Source organism: Globicephala melas, chromosome 9, assembly GCF_963455315.2.
Source record: "Globicephala melas chromosome 9, mGloMel1.2, whole genome shotgun sequence".
Taxonomy (NCBI): Eukaryota; Metazoa; Chordata; class Mammalia; order Artiodactyla; family Delphinidae; genus Globicephala; species Globicephala melas.
The window spans coordinates 1,123,431-1,139,397 of record NC_083322.1 but is presented as its reverse complement, the minus strand read 5'-3'; positions in this window follow the sequence as shown (position 1 = coordinate 1,139,397).

Here is a 15,967-nt window from a genome sequence, read left to right as displayed (position 1 = left end):
GGCCCACCTGAGCGGGCGCCTGGTGTGGGACTGCGGGCCCTCCCTGGCTCCGTGGTCCTGGCCCGCCTCTGCCTGTGGGGGTGTCCCTGGGCCCACGGGGGTGTGCTGTCTGCTTACCGTGCTCAAGCCCAGAGGCCCCCTGTTTCTCTCCTGTCAGGCTGGTCCCACGTGGGCGCCCCTCCAGGTGCGACCACATCCTGTTAGGAAAAGGCCAAGCAGCTGCAGGGGTGCGCTGGGGCCAGAGCCTCCGGGGTCCTGACGGTGGAGAACCCGGGACGCAGGGTGCAACCTGGGATGAGACGGGGCAAGCAGGACGGGCCGACTGGTTCCAACCTGTCCCGCTTCCCGCCTTCCCTGTGCTGTCTGCACATCCGGCCGCAGGAGGAAGAGGTGGCCACCCAACACCAACTTTGCCTGATTTTCTCCTCGAGGGCGATCCCACAGAGAGCAAAAAGCTGGGAATATGGCAGCCTTTTCGTGGGAAAAGAGCCTTGGGGGACTTCCCTGGTGGTCCAGTGGGTGAGACACCGCGCTCCCAGTGCAGGGGGCCCGGGTTTTCGATCCCTGCTCAGGGAACTAGAGCCCACATGCCGCAGCTGACACCCGGCACAGGCAAATAAATAAATAAATATTTTTTAAGAATTGGGTTGTTGGGCTTCCCTGGTGGCGCAGTGGTTGAGAGTCCGCCTGCCGATGCAGCGGACACGGGTTCGTGCCCCGGTCCGGGAAGATCCCACATGCCGCGGAGCGGCTGGGTTCGTGAGCCATGGCCGCTGAGCCTGCGCGTCTGGAGCCTGTGCTCCGCAACGGGAGAGGCCACAACAGTGAGAGGCCCGTGTACCGCAAAAAAAAAAAAAAAAGAAAGAAAAAAAAGAATTGGGTTGTCTTTAAAAAAACACACATAAAGTGCCTGAGGAGCTCTTTGTCTCTGAGATAAGTGGCCTCCTAGACTGTTCTAGGACCTGGCATCCCGCAGCAGCCCCACCCCGTCCGCGGAGCTGCTGAAACGAGAACACTGACATTCGTGCTGGAATCCCCTGCTCGTTGCTCTCCCACCACACCCACCGCCCGGCCGGCAGCTCCACGGTCAGGGTGGTCCTGGGTCTGACCACGTCCCAGCACCTGCACCGTCCCCTTCAGGGGCCACCTCCCATCCCACCTCTGGGTCCTGACACCTGGCCCGCCCTCCGTCTGGGAAGCTGCCCCTGTTCCCCGGGTGGGCTCGGCCGCATCCTTCCTCCTCGTCCACCATCGCCCCAGCCTCCCCACCTGCTCCGGCCCCTCCACAGCTCCGTCACAGCCTCGTGAACGACTCTCCCTGCCCCGTGCTGAGTGTGACGTGGCAGGGTTTTGCCCACCCTGCTCACGGCTGCTGTGCCCCTCTGTCCATACAGTGTCTTTCAGGTAAGTATCCCAACAAACGCTTGCTGAATGAGTGGACGGACAAAGCAGAAACTGTCAGCGCGGCCCTTCCAGACCTCTGCTCCCTCAACCCCCTCCCTGGACCCTCCTGTGCGGTGGTCTCTTCAAAGAGGCCACGCGCATCCCTCTTAGCTGGTTTGCTTTAAGACGAGCAGCTCCACCCAAGTGGGCTCCCCTGCCCTCTCCTGTGGGGCAGTTTCAGAATCCCGGAATCCCAGACATGGGAAGATCTTGGACGGCATCCCGTCCAGGCCTTCTTTTTACTGGGGATAAATGTGGGTCCTGGATGCTGGAGCTGGCGGGTGGTCGCCAGGACCCTCCCATCACTCCCGCTTGGCCGGAGTTGCTGAAGTCTCTGTGGGAGCTTGCCGTCTGGGATGGACTAACTCCTTGGAAAGCGTTCTCAGGATTCAAGGTGGGGATGAACAGAACTGGTGTCGTCAGCAGCTTTTCTTCAAGGAATGGAGAAGAGACTTCTTGCCACCTTCCTCCTGGGATCATGTATAGACCATGGGTAGTTTTTGCTCGCACCCAAACCTCCCGTAATCAATGAGAAAACCTGAGCTTCCTGAGGATGTCTCGGGTGAGGCTGGACGTGGAGCTGAATGCATCCCCGGCACTTACAGCTGGATACGTATTTGTTGGTCGAATGGATGAATTTATAATTTTAAGCCTCTGGATCTCTTTGCTAATCCAGGAGTCCCGGCAAATGGGTCTTTGTGAAGTTTTGATCAAAGTGTCTTTAGATCCCTCTGGAACAAGGCAGGATAGAAATAATAAGAATTGTAAAGATGGTGGATGTCAGAGCCAGGGGAAGGGGAAGAGCTCATGGTTTCCCCCATTCAACAGACATTCACTGACTGCCTGACACATGAGGCTCTGAGGATGCCGAGAAGAACGGGAGTATCCTGCCATAAGGCAGTTTACAGTCTCATGGGGGGAGAGGTGTAAGGAAACCCAGGACGGCGCTGTGGAGACGGATGCACGAGTGGTCGGCTGGCGGGCGGCAGAGGCTGGGAGGCTGAGGTCCCCACACTGAGCCCGTCTTTAAGGATCAGCAAGGGGTTCCTGGAAGGAGCGGGGGGCGCTGCCATTGTGGAAACAGCGTGGAAGAAGTGGGGGTCTGTGAGCTGCAGGAGTGGAGCACGACCAGAGCACAACCTGCACCGGATTGGGGGGGGGGTTGAGGGCCAGCAGAAGGGCAGCGGGAAGGGTGTAGAGGGCCTTGGATGCATTTATCAGGGGATGGGGAGCCGCTGACGGCTGAAGTGACACCATCAGATTTGCCCTTGGAAAGATGGAGCCATGGCGGCGCGGACGTGGATGAGGGGCCGAGGGAGACGGTGAGGGGCGGGCTGTCCCGTAGACACAGCAGAAGCAGCGAGAGGGTGGCCCCAGGCGACGGCGTGCGGATGGAGGGAGGGGGTCTGGAGGAATTTAGGATGGGGGGCAATGAGGAGGTTGGGGGGACAGAGAGGAAAGTCCAGGAAGACTTTCTGTGGGTGTCCTCTACTTTGGAGGCAAACAGGGGGCTCACGGGTAAGATGTTGAGTTTTGCCACATAGAGTCGGGGGTGTGGCAGGTTTTAGGTGGAAAAGTCACGTGGAGCTGCAGGTCGGGGAGATGTTGGGCGAGGACGGACGCTCGGCCAGCGTGTGTGTAGCATCAGCAGCTGATGTGGGGGCTTTCCGGGTGAAATGTAGCCAATTTGGAAAAAGGGAGACGGTGCCTGTGGTGGATGCCTGAAGCCGTTCCCAGAATCTCTGTCCACATCACAACAGCCCGTAGACGCAGGTAACGCCGTTCCGTCTGCACAGGGTCCCGCACACAGTGTTTTACTTGTCGCTGTAATTCGATCGACAGATGTGTTTGCATCCTTCCCGTAGCGCGATCCATCAATCTCCCACCAGCCCCTCCGTGAGAAAGGACCGCACTTGACAAGACTTCTCACACGAGTGAAGATGAGTCTCCCTGCCTGGATCCCCGGGAGCTTCCCAAGACGCGACCACCCTTCCAGGAACCCGGGGTGGATGCCGGGAGCAGAGTTGTCAGTATAGTGAAATGATTCGATTTGTGCTATCCGGAACGATACTGGAGCAGAGGAAGATAAGTCAGGAGAGGTCAAGGGCATCCCAGGCAGGGTAGATGTGTGAAGGCAGTCAGGAGAGGACCGCCCAGGTTGGGGCGCCGCTGGCTCATGGGAGGGACACGCCAGCCTTTCAGCTGTGGCCCCCCCGGCCCCCCGTGTTGTTTCTTCTTTGTCAAGATGGCTCAGCCCAACAAGGCCGTGTTGTTTACTGTGTCAGTCATCTCTGGGTAGGACCCTTAACAGCTCCCGATGGCTCCAGGAAAACTCTAAGTCCTTAGCCTGCTGCCAAGCCCGTTCCCTGTTGGAGCCGGTGCCCTGCTCCGACCCACAGGTCTGCCCACGTCCCCCGTGTCCCTGCTGGGGCAGCTTGAATCTCTCCCCAGGTGAGCACCCCTTGGCCGGACTCCTGCGCTTTTGCTGCCCAATCCCCTACCTTAGTTTTCAGGACACTTTTGGGTGACCTGCTCTGTGACCACTGCTGTCACTTTCTGAAGGGCAGGACCTGTTTATTTCACTTTGAATTCTGAGAAGGTGCTTACCTACAATGAATTAAAGAGGAAAACCCTTTAGTCGTTTGGACACATTTCCCTTCTAGAATGAAATGTGTTGTGTCTTAACAGGAACTACTCTAAAGAGGGGCTGCTTTGTTTGTTTTTTTGCGCCACGCGGGCCTCTCACTGTCGTGGCCTCTCCCGCTGCGGAGCACAGGCTCCGGATGCGCAGGCTCAGCGGCCATGGCTCACGGGCCCAGCCGCTCCGCGGCGTGTGGGATCCTCCCGGACCGGGGCACGAACCCGTGCCCCCTGCACCGGCAGGCGGACTCTCAACCACTGCGCCACCAGGGAAGCCCAAAAGTGGGGCTGCTTTTACAGTCCCTCATGGGAGAAACGGGGACCGAGTCACGAGCAGCGTGGCCGCTGGGTCTGCACCACGGAGCAGTCTCAGCGGGGCCGCGCCACCACTGCCTGGCCGTCGACCGCCATGGACACACCTTCTGCGGTTCCCAGAGGGGAAGAAAAAGTGGAAAGAAAGCCCCGCAGACGCAGACGGAGGCAGATGGGGTCGTGTTCGAGAGGTATGCATGAGGGGCAGTTGCACTCTTTTTCCTTTGATTTAGGGATGTGTGAGTATTTGGGGAGAAGGAGGGACAAGGGAAGGATGGGAGGAGAAAGACCCAGTCCTGGAAGGCAGGCCTGCAGCCGCCGTCAAGAGACACAGGGCCATGCCGCCTCTGGGCACAGGCGGGGCCGGGTGCTCCCCGCCTGCGCTGGGGAAGGAACGCAGCCGCCGGCGGGTGCGGGAGGGATGTGTTGGGCAGGGGCTGAAGCTCTCCCGGCTGAAGGCATATTAGCAGCATCAGTCACCGTGGTGTCACTTCCAAACGCCCTCTCCTCACCTAGTTTGCCAACCCTAATTCTTTATCGTACCCAGAAGCTTGGATGAGAGATGGGTGTACTAATGAGTGCTGGCTGGCGGGCTCTGCGGGCAGGACAGGGGCTGGGAGAAGGATGTCTTCTCCACCCGACAGGAGGAACTCCTCCCTCCTGCGGGCATCTCTGCACGCCTCGACCCAGCCAGGGTTTGGCAGCCTAAGTGAGCCCCGGGGTTCTTCCCGGCCTCTCCAGAGGCCCGGCTCCCAGTGGCTCCCAGGCTTGCACTTGGAAGGCGCCTTTGCAGCTCAGAAAATCCTGGCGGCAGTGTCCCCTTGCTCGCTGTTTATGCTGTTGGGAAAACAGAAGGGAGGTCCACGCGGGCTCTGCGGGGATGGTTGGGGGGAAGTGGGGAGAATCCCTCATGGGCACAGTTTATGGTATCAACTCACATCATTGACCCTGCGAGCACTCACCGGCCTGTGTGAACCCCAAACAGTCTATAAAATTAGGAAAGATCAGGGGCCGTTGAAAACCATCACGTCTGACTCACCTGCCGTAGAACCCAGACTCGGGGAGTGCAGAGCCACTCTCGCAGCCGCGCCCACCCTGGCTCGGCCCCCAGCCCTGGCTTGACCAGATCCACGTAAAACAGCAGCAGAAAAACAGAAAAAACTGCAGAGAATATTCGTAATGGCCGGGGTCCTGGGCCTCCGCTGGAAGTGACCCTCAGAAGTCCAGAGGGGGAGCCTTCCAGCAGCTGACCCCCAGCAGAACGGACTCCCTGGGCAGTGTTAGCCGGCACAGCGGGGGACATGGTGACCCGGGCTGAGGGTGGGCAGGGCGGCCCCACACGCGGCGTCCTCGGGCTCCCGGAAATGGAGGCCGACGTTCCTAGTCTCCTTTCTGACAGAAGAGCAAGTGTGGCCAGGCTCCAGGTCAGATTTTCCATGTCTGGGGACAGCAGAAGCCTTAGGCCCTCAGAAGTCCCGGAGGTTTGATTCTGCACAAAATCAGACCAAGCCCCCTGAGGACGTGAGCAAAGGAGGCACATGTGAGCTTCCCCTAAAGGAAAAGACCCAGCCCGCAGTGCGGTTGTGCTGGGCCAGGAGCCCACGGCCTGCCCAGGTCGGTCTACACAGCCTTCGTTGCTGGCTGTGTCTACAAGGCCTGGGAGCCGGAGGGATCTGGATAGAAATGCTTTCACCGAGTCAATGCACGTTGGGCAGACTAGCTGTGACTCGGCAGCTGGTGCAGAGATGTAGCCGGCAGTGATCCGGGGAGCCGCCCAGATCTCTGCTCCTCCCAGCGTCAGGTCCCCAGCAGCAGGCTCTGAAGCGGGTGTGCCTGGGTCCAGCCGTGGTGTGTGCGTGGCCACCTCTGGGACGGGGCAGGGCACGTGCCCACCTGCACGGCGGGCCCTGCGTGTGCAGAATGAGAGCCGCTTCCTTTGTGTCCGGTGGACGTCCCGACCTCTCCTGAGCTGTGACCGGCCCCACGGGCCGTCTGGGGGCCTCGCAGGGTCAGAGTCGCTCCCACTGGCTGGTCCGTACAGCTGATTTCTCTGCAGAATCGACAGCTGACTCTCCTGTGTAGACATGTCATTGACCCGCCAGCCCTCTTCCTGGGGCGTTTCCATGTTGGGAAAGGGGGCCGCAGGCCAAGTGAGAAATCGTATGGAGTCCAAGTCTACGGGATTCTAACATATTTCTAGGCGATGGAGGACACCTGCAAGTTGCTACCTCATGGCTTCACACCTGTGCCTTGGAGGCCTGGAGGCCTTGGCAACAGTAGCTTCTATTGAGTGAAATGGTCGGGAAATGGGTCGTTTTGGTGAAATGAACAGCTTGGGGACCTGGAAGTTACTGCATTTACTACACGTGGAGCACAAGTCTCCAAAGAGTTAAAGTGCAGCTGGTGCCTTATTTCCAAACCGCAAATGTCTTAATAAAGTCAGTTGTTTGAAATTCAGAATGTATTTCCTTCAGAGACAACGTCACCTATGGTGCTGCTGGCTCGAAAACACCTTTAGTGGCAGAAAACAACACTGCTGAAATATCAGGAATTGGACAAAACCAAAACCCACGGTGTAGCATGAGATTTTAAAAAATTCCTTTGATCCCTGGTGGGCAAAGGAAGGATGTTGGATTAGGGGTCTGTGGGGCGAGGGCTGGGCAATGCTGCAGGGCAGTCTGGAAGCAAAGGGCTTTTGAGGGGCAAGTCCCCGGTCCACGGACAAGCCTGGCGTAACTTCAGATCTATGGCTTAACTTTGCTCTGTGTAAATGATCGTTAGCTTTTCAGCAAAAATTAGAGAGGTTTTCAATTTTCAAAGGGGATGAAAGGGGAGAATGAAATGGAGCAACTCTGTATGGACGGAGATTTCCCCGAGTGCAGAGGTCAGATCAGCAGGGCAGGTGTGATTAGGAAATTATGGCTGGAGAGACGGCCTCTTCTCAGCTGAGTTCACTGCCGGTCCCCCTCTGGGCGCTCAGGAAGCCCATATTTTCCCACAACCTCCCGCCTCCCCAGCCTCCCCAGGGCTTTGGGTGGGGCCCGGCCCTGACCTCTGGCTTCTAGAAGGTGGACCCAAGTCCTGGAGGCCACTTCCAGGCCTGTCCCTAAAAGTGCCCGTGGGTCCCTGGGACCCACAGCAGCAGTGGGGCTGCAAGGAGGTGGCAGGTTGAACCCACTTCCCTCTCCAGAGCGGGTCATTCTTACTAAGCATGTTCAAGGTATTTCGGCAGGTTGACCGTAATTCACCCGGTCAAGTTCTTCTTTGCATCTGTCCAGCCTGGGGCTCCTTGAGTTTCTTGAAACTGTAAAATTGTGTCTTTCATCGAATTTTGGAATCTTTTTACTATTGAGCTTTGTCTCTTTTGCCCCCTTGTCTCTCTCCTCTTTGTCGGGCACTCCAATCGCGTGAATGTTTGACCTGGTGATGTGGTCTTGCAGGTTCCTGAGGTTCTGTGTTATTCTCTTCTTCCTCATGGCAAATGACCCCCAAATGTGGTATTGATAGATGAAAACAGTGGGCGAGGGGTACACTAGGAGTTTGGGATTAACATATACACACCACTGTATATAAAATAAACTGCTGTACAGCACAGGGAACTATATTCAATACCTTGTAATAACCTATAATGGAGAGGAATCTGAAAAAGAACATATATATATTTATATGTATAACTGAATCACTTTGCTGTACACCTGAAACTAACACAACATTGTAAATCAGCTCTACTTCAATGAAAAAACCCACAGGAATAATAGTGAGTTATTATGTCTGCACGGTCTCTGTGGGTGAGCAGTTTACACAGGGTACTGCGGGGACCACTTGCCTCTCTCCACTGCGTCCAGCGCTTCAGCTGGAAGATGGAGCCTGGACTGAGCTGAGGTGCCTTCCCCGCACGCCTGGCCAGCAGTGATGGCTGTGGGCCGGGGCCTGGCTGGGCGAATGGCAGGTCACCCACGCGTGGGCTCCCCTGGCCTGGACTCCCGCACACACAGTGACTGGGTCTGTGGGTGACCACGTGAGACAGAGAAGAGGGCGGAAGTCACCTGGCCTCCAGCGTCACCCCTGCTGCTTCCTTGTGGTGGAGGACCTTCCGAAGGCCAGCCAGGCGCCCGCCCAGCCGGAGACTCTGGCTTTCATGTTCCCGCTCATTTGTTTCAGCAGCAGCTCAAGGGTTGACCTCAGACTACAAACCCTGCCCCTGGGGCGGCAGCTCCAAACCCAGCTCAGGAGCTCGTCCTCGGTGGGGCTGCTCTGAGCCCCGCGCTTGCCTCTGCGGGGGCTGCTGGGGATTGGGGCGAGCTTGAAGGCCCCCCTTGCGGATCCTCCCTCACTTTTCAGAGGCTGTGGTTGCCCTGGATTCCGGGATCTGCCTGCTCAGAACAGCTGCAACTGAGGCAACAGCTACCAGCTGCCCTTGGGATAAAATGAGGAACTCATTCTGGGCTGTTCTCTTGTTCAGGGGTCGACCCCCTCCAGAATTCTGCCCGCTGGATTTCACTATCTACTGCCGTGGGTAGATTCTATTTCCCCCCAGGGTTTGCAGTTAGATCTGCAGAACAGTCCACGTGGTAGGGACTCACGTGGCCCCAACGGAAGCAGAGTCCAGCGCCTTCCTCCAAAGACGGGGCCCGTGAAGCCCGCGCTCCAGCTCACGTCCCCACTCACGACCCCTCCCCCTCACGGCCTCCCCTCCCTGCCACGCTCTCTACTGGCCTGGTCCAGCTGCCCAGTTCAGGGGGCACGTTGACACTGCATGATGGGAATTGTGCAGTGCACAAGCTGCGCTGCTCTCTGGGTGGCCCCGCCCACGTGCTGTTCGACCTCCGGAACCTCCCTCCTGCTTCCTTCCCCCCGGAGGCTAACCCCAGACTTCAGCCAAGTGGCGGGTCTCATCCACCCTCACTTCCAGGCTGGGGCCCTGTGTGCTGCTCTAATCCCCGCCGGCCCCACCCCTCTTATTATCCGACCACCTGGGAGTAAGATCACGGGTCCTGGGCCAGGCGGCCTGAACACTTGCCCCATCTACTGGCCCTGTGCCCTCGGGCAGGCCCCGCTCTGTGCCTCGGGGTCCCCGTCGCTGAAGGGAGGTGATAACGGGCGCACAGTGGCCGGATGCTCCTGTTACTGCCTCTACGCGCTCCCACCCCGGGGGCCGGGCCTCACTCCTCCCGGCTCGCGGTGTCTCCAGGGCCTGCTGTTGCCCTGGCTCAGCAGAGCTGGACGTGAACTGGGAGCACTTCCCGGGCTCCCGGCCGCTTGCCGTCCATGCCCTCGAGGGTCCTCTCCCAGCCGCTGGCACCCCGCGGTCGGGGGGTAGAGCGGGTCTCCTGCTGCCGCCCGAGGGCCCGGCCCTGACGCACACAGAGGCCGTTCTCACCGTGTCTGCTGAGAGCTGGTGACACACGGGCAAAGTCTCAGGGTAGGGGCTCCGGACCACACACCTGGGTGGTCTTCCCTCCCTCCCCCTTCTCTCATTCCCAAACCCTCCTTGGCCGTCTCCAGGCCCAGGTCCCTGCTGTAGGTGCCACATGGTGTGTTGTGGCCACACACGTGTTCTGTGTGCATCTCGGCTCATAGCTGGCCTTGCCCAGGATCTGCTGGAACCAGGGTCATCATGGGGTGGGGAGCGACAAAGGCATGAGGGACCTGGCAGGGCAGGTCACTGTCTGGGTCCATCAGGGCTTTGACCAGATGGACAAAAAAATACCTTCTGGCCAAACGGCTTATGACCAAACATTATAATAAGAGCCAGTCCATGTTGAGCAGAAGCCAAACAGCTCCATCACAGAAAGCGCTTTGGACAAATACTTCCATAGTTATAACTTTATTATTAGAAATCAAAGCAGTCAGTATTAAAGTTGTAAGAAGTTTGCATAGCAAAGCAATTATATCTCAGCACTGCCAGCTGCTGGCCCGTGCCTGCTGTCCCCGTGTCGCACGTCTGTCATGAGAGAACCTTTCCTCTGACCCAGGTCCATGGGAAGCAGGAGACTTTTGGTCCCTCGTACAGTTTTCTTTTCCTCATAATCACTATATGTTTCACATCTGAACCAAAGGTGACGTTTTTCTGGACTTAATTGGATGTCAATCTGGACATTTTCCTATTTGTGAAATTGTGAAATTGCAGAGTTGACATTCAGCTTTCCATTCGTTCTCAAAAGCTGAGAAGTATTCTCGTTAGAATTGTTTTTGGCGTTCTAAATACAGGCAGATCATTGAAGATTCTTAAACGTGATTTGGCTTACTTTTATACTTGTACTCCAAACATTTTTATAGAGATGATACAGACGACCTAAGCTGGTCTCTGTTATTCTGCCTCGTGTTATCATTCATATTTTTATGCATATTTTTTGACCCCCCCCAAGGGATGTAATATCCCCCCGAAGTTTCCCCACTGATTCTCTGCCTGTTCACCTAAGTGTCAGTGGTCCCCGGCCCCCAGGCTGGCAGATGCCACGGCCTCCTTGCAGGACAGTCCCTGCGGTCCTGCACCCCAGTCCCCTCCACCCCTGCTGGTTGATAAGCTGTGACCTGCGTCTCGCTGGGGCGGGAGGGGTGTGCGGCCTGGGAGGCCGAGAGCTGCCGGGAGAAGACGGGCGTCTCCCAAACATGCCAAGGGCTTGTGGGCTCCGCCTCTACTTCAGATCAAAGAAGACACTTTTGATTTCCTATTTTTGTTAACACTAAATTGGAAGGTTGACCTTTAAAGCGACTTCTGTCTCCTGCTCAAAATGTCTCTGCCTCTTCGGGTTCCGGTACTGAAATCAAAGTTTAGTGAGTTGTGTGGAAGGATGCAGTCATTTCTGGCTTGGGCCAAGCGCCCACTGCGCTGGTAAATCTTCTCTTACTGTCCGACTTTACTGCCCTTCGTCCAGTTTCTGGCCTTTCAGATGCTGTGATGATCACGTCTCCCACGATCGGGGGAGCCTGGAGCCTGGAAACCAGAAGCTCCCCTCTTGGGCTCACGGGGCAGGGGTATCCCTCCGACTGCACTCGGTAATCTGGGGGGACCCCCTTCCTGACCTTTTGTTTCAAAGGTTTCGATGCATAAACGTCCCAGCCTGGGGCTTCGCTGTCGGCCTGGTAACAAGAGGAGGTCTTTCCCCGCGGGAATTCCTGGTCCCCGCGGGGATCCCTGGTTTGTGGGAAGACGCCTTTGGGGGTGCTCAGCGGTAGAGCACAGGCAGCGGGGAGTGGCGTGGTCGGGCCGCCCCGTTAGCTGACTGCTCACACAAACTTAACGCACGACATTTCTGGGAAAGAGGCTTGTGCGCACCATTCCCCAGGCTGACCGAGAAAAGCTCCCCCAGAGCGAAGTCACCGTCTCGGCTCGGGGCCACCGCCACCAAGTCCCGCAGACTGCGGCAGAGGAGTGCTCTGCCCTGCGCGCCGCCACACGGGGCGCTCCCTGCCTGCTGGCTCCCCTAACCATTCAGGAAGGAAAGGCGAGGGGCAAGAGGCGCCTGGGTTTTGTGCCCCCCCCGGCCCCCGGCCAAGCCACCTCGTGTGGAGCGGCCCAATGGGCAGAGGCAGCAGCAGACCAATAACTTCAAGGCCGCGCAGCCGTCCCTGGGGAACGTGTGCAGCTGCCGCAGGGGGCATGGCGCCTGGGCTCTGGGTGGGTCTCTACTCTTGAGCCCACAGATTTGTCGGGGTACAGCATGAGAGGAAGAGGGGCCACCACGGACCCCATCAGATCGCTTGGGCATCTGCACGTTGCAGCTGCCGCCATGGACACAGGAGGACCGAGGGGGCCACCGGGAGTCTGGCTGTGGCCTCGTAAGGTCTGGACGGCAGCTGGACAGCGCCAAGGCTGTCAGGGCGCAGGCCCGGGCTCCAGGGACTTTACGGGGCATTTCAGGTGCACGAGAGCGTGTGGGAGGCGTTGGTCCCTGAGGGTCGCAGAACAAGGACCCATATCCGTGTCTGTCTGAACTTACCATCTGCTTCTCAGCCCTTCTGGGTTTGGGGACAGGACTGGGACGTGGGGTTGGCTCCTGGTAAAGGAGTCACTTGCAGACAACCAGCAGACCCTGGCGGGGGTGGTGGTGTCAGGTGGCCTCCGGAGCACGAGTTCTCTGTGTGATGGGCGTTGTCTCGAAGTGTTATTTCAGTCTTTTATCTTCTTCCAAAATAGAACTTGGAGCAGTTTGCAAAGACTGACACATGGAGGGGTCAGGGAAGGGATGACGGGGTGGGGAACGTGGCCCAGGCTGTGCGCCCCTGGTCGCTCGTGCGCTCTCTGCGCCCGTGTTCCCACCAAGCCCGAGGCTGAATGTTTCTCCAGACCTCGGACCCTGACGCTCCTGCGGCACTTGTTAACAAACCCTAGGTGCCCAGCTCCTCCCAGGCCCCAACTCAGTACGCTGGGCCCTGGAATCTGCCCCTTGGCTTCCCCATGGCCCTCACAGCTGGACAGGGCTCCCGTGTCCCAAGCCTGGACAGCCGGCGGGGGATTCTCTGTGCCATCAGCTCTTGGCCACCTCCCTGTGCACGTCCAGCTGCTGGTCAGCCTCGTGTGCGGCAGACCTGGCAACATTGCTTCCTGCCGCCCGAGTGCAGTTGTGCATGTTGTGTGCTGCACAAGGGCCCTTGGCTAAGGGGACAAACTGGGGCTGAAATCCAGCCCTGGCCATGGGCTGCACGCAGCACACCAGCTGCCCTGGTGCCCAAGAGTCGTCCACGTTGCTAAGGAGCTTGACCACAGCAGAGGCCTCGTCAGCCTCCAGCACAGGGGCCCCGGGGGCCAATCCCACCTCCTCCATCGCCCACCCACTCCGCTCTGCAAGGATTTTGCACTCTCTGCTGGGCCCGGCTTTCCTTGGTGCCTCCCCGACCCTCCCTACTGCTGCCCCCAGGGCCCCTTTTCTGGGCCTCTCCGCCCGGCTTCCCCTGCTCTTCTCCACCTGCTCACACTGACACACACGCACGTGTGTGTGCGCCCCGTCCCGCCTGCCAACCCCGTCTTCCTCCGCGTTCCCCCATCCCCGGCAGGGAGGTCTCCTGTGAGGTCAGCTTCTGAACGGGGGTCTCTCAGCCCCTTGGACAGCCCCCGTCGGGGTGTCCCCCAGCCCTGCAGAGCCAGCCTGGGCCTCCCGGACACAGAGCCCCCGGACCTGGAGGGCTCAGGGCCCGCAAGCCTTCCATTGGGTCCCGTTTGCTGTGAGACTGTGGGAATCGTCCATGAATCCTGATTTCAGGATTTGGGAGTTGTGACCAAAACAGCCTCGTTTCTCCTCAAAAATTTCCTTGTTTCTCAGGGATAAAGTTTTCTGATAATAAACAATACACACCTGAACTTACAAAACAGTTATCAAACGCTAGTAAACAGGGCATCGGCTGTCGTCTTGGGCGAGGAGTGGGGTGTCCTCACGCCCGCCACACGCCTGCCTGGCCACAGGCCCCCCCGGCAGCCCCTGCTCGCGGCCCGGCACATGGCGGGCACCGCAGGGGCGCCTTCTGCCTGCAGGACGCTGGGGAGGCCTGGGGAGGCCCTGGTCCGCAGGGAAAGGCCCCCAGGGCCCTACTCAGGGATGGCTGCGGGTCCTCCTCTATGGGGACCGGCCAGTCCAACTGCTCATGGATCGATTTTCTGATTTCCGTGAAAAGGAAAAGAAAAAGAGGATGTGTAAGGCCCTCGGAGGCCCGAGGAGGAAACAGTCTGGGCAGCTGAGAAGTGGAAGGGGGAGCCCCTCAAGGGGGGGCAGGTGGTGGCAGAGGGGGTCCAGGCGGCCCAGGAGGAAGCTGACCCCAAGCTCGTGTGGCCGAGGCGGGTGAAGGTGGGCCTGCCTGCCCGGGGCCGGGCTGGAGACGTGGCCGAGCCCCCGTCCTCCCGGTGAGGAGGTGACGATTCCCCCCTTCTGTCTCAACGTGGGGACAAACGAAGGGCTCAGGCTGCAGGCAGGGGCCGGGGGTGAGGACACAAGAGGCTGCAGCTTCGCCCTTCAGCGGCTCCCACGTTAGCAGACGTGGGTGGCTCAGCTCCTGGTGAAAAGAAAGAGCCCCAAGTATCGGGCCGCCAGGCTTATTAAAAAGTCGGTCTGATGGACGCGGGGTTTGACAAAACTGCATCTGTGGACGGGAGAAGCTATTTCCAGTGACCCGATAAATTAAACAAGTTATCACTATATTGTAATTACAATTATGTCAGGAAATAAAATAGAGATGGGAGGAAAGGTTCAAAAAAGATGGTTTGGAGTTAGAAGCTGTGCCGTTCCAAACCCCAAGACTTGTGTGTAAGTTACTCCTTCAACGTAGACGCCCCAGGAGGGAGGAGAGACAGACAGAGGACTGAGCACGTCCCCCAGCAGAGGCAGCAGAGGGAAGGTGAGCCCCGCAGGCGTGAAAGCGAAGTTCAGGCAGAGGGAGGCAGCTGCTCCGCCAGGCGTCTCCATCCCGTCTCTCTCCCCCGAGAACCGGCCTCCTCCTGCCTGGTGGCCTCCCTGGAGGCCAGGCTTCTCTCAGAGCCAGAAGCAAACCCGCCAGCCCTCGGCGTCCCCTGAGACCGTGCAGGGCGGACTCTGGAAGCTTCCGTGCCGCTCAGGTTCCGGATGGGAGGGGACTGTGCCTGCGGGTGGCCCTCACCGCGTCCCCTTCCTGCCCCGGGACCGAGTCTCCACCGTGGCCTGGCCCGTCCCCGGGGACAGGCGATCACGGCCCCATGGGAGGGGAGGGCGTGGTCCTGGCCTCTCGAGAGCACGGTCCAGAAACGACCACAACATCCATCCAGCACGTTCAGCTACGAGGACGGACGACACACGCCATATGGTCTGTCTAACAGAGCGACCTAAACGGCGAAGAACAGTCTCGAAACAAGTACCCCGAACAAAATGGAAACCAGCCGTGGTTTAGGAACAAGCGTCATCAAATGCTCATTTCTATCCCAGCAACATCTGAGTTAGCGCCCAGCCCACTAATGACGAAGGTTTTTATTAGCGTTCTACTTATTAACAAAGCCCGCACCTTGCGTATAACGCTGCTGTCATCCCCCTGGGGACGCACGCGGTGGTTTCTCGATCGCATTTGAAAGCAAGAGCGAGAGGGGGAGGTGGCTGGGAGCACAGAGGGAGCAAAACGGCTTTTTAGAAGTATGACGTTAATTTTGTAAGAAAAATAAAGCTTCTTAGACGGATCCTATCAGGTTACACCACCCAGTAAAGCAGAGGAACAGCATCGACTCACACGGCAGGGCCCAGCCCGGCGGCCTGGAGGCGGCGCTCCACAGCGCGCCAGGCTGTGGCCGAGGTCTGGGGGGAGGTTGTCACCCGCAGCATTCACTTCGGACCCTGCAGCGGAGACGCTGCTCCCAGCCATGGAGACGGAGCGGGAGGACACAGGGTGGACACGGGGGTGGACACGGGGTGGACACGGGGCTGGACACGGGAGTGGACACAGGGTGGACAGGTGGGTGGACACGGGGTGGACACGTGGGTGGACACGGGGTGGATATGGGGGTGGATACGGGGGTGGACACGGGGTGGACACGGGGGTGGGCCCTGAACCCCGGCCGCGGGACCTCAGCCGGCACAAGGCCGAGGTGGCAAATGGACTCAGTGTGGGAGGAGAGGGC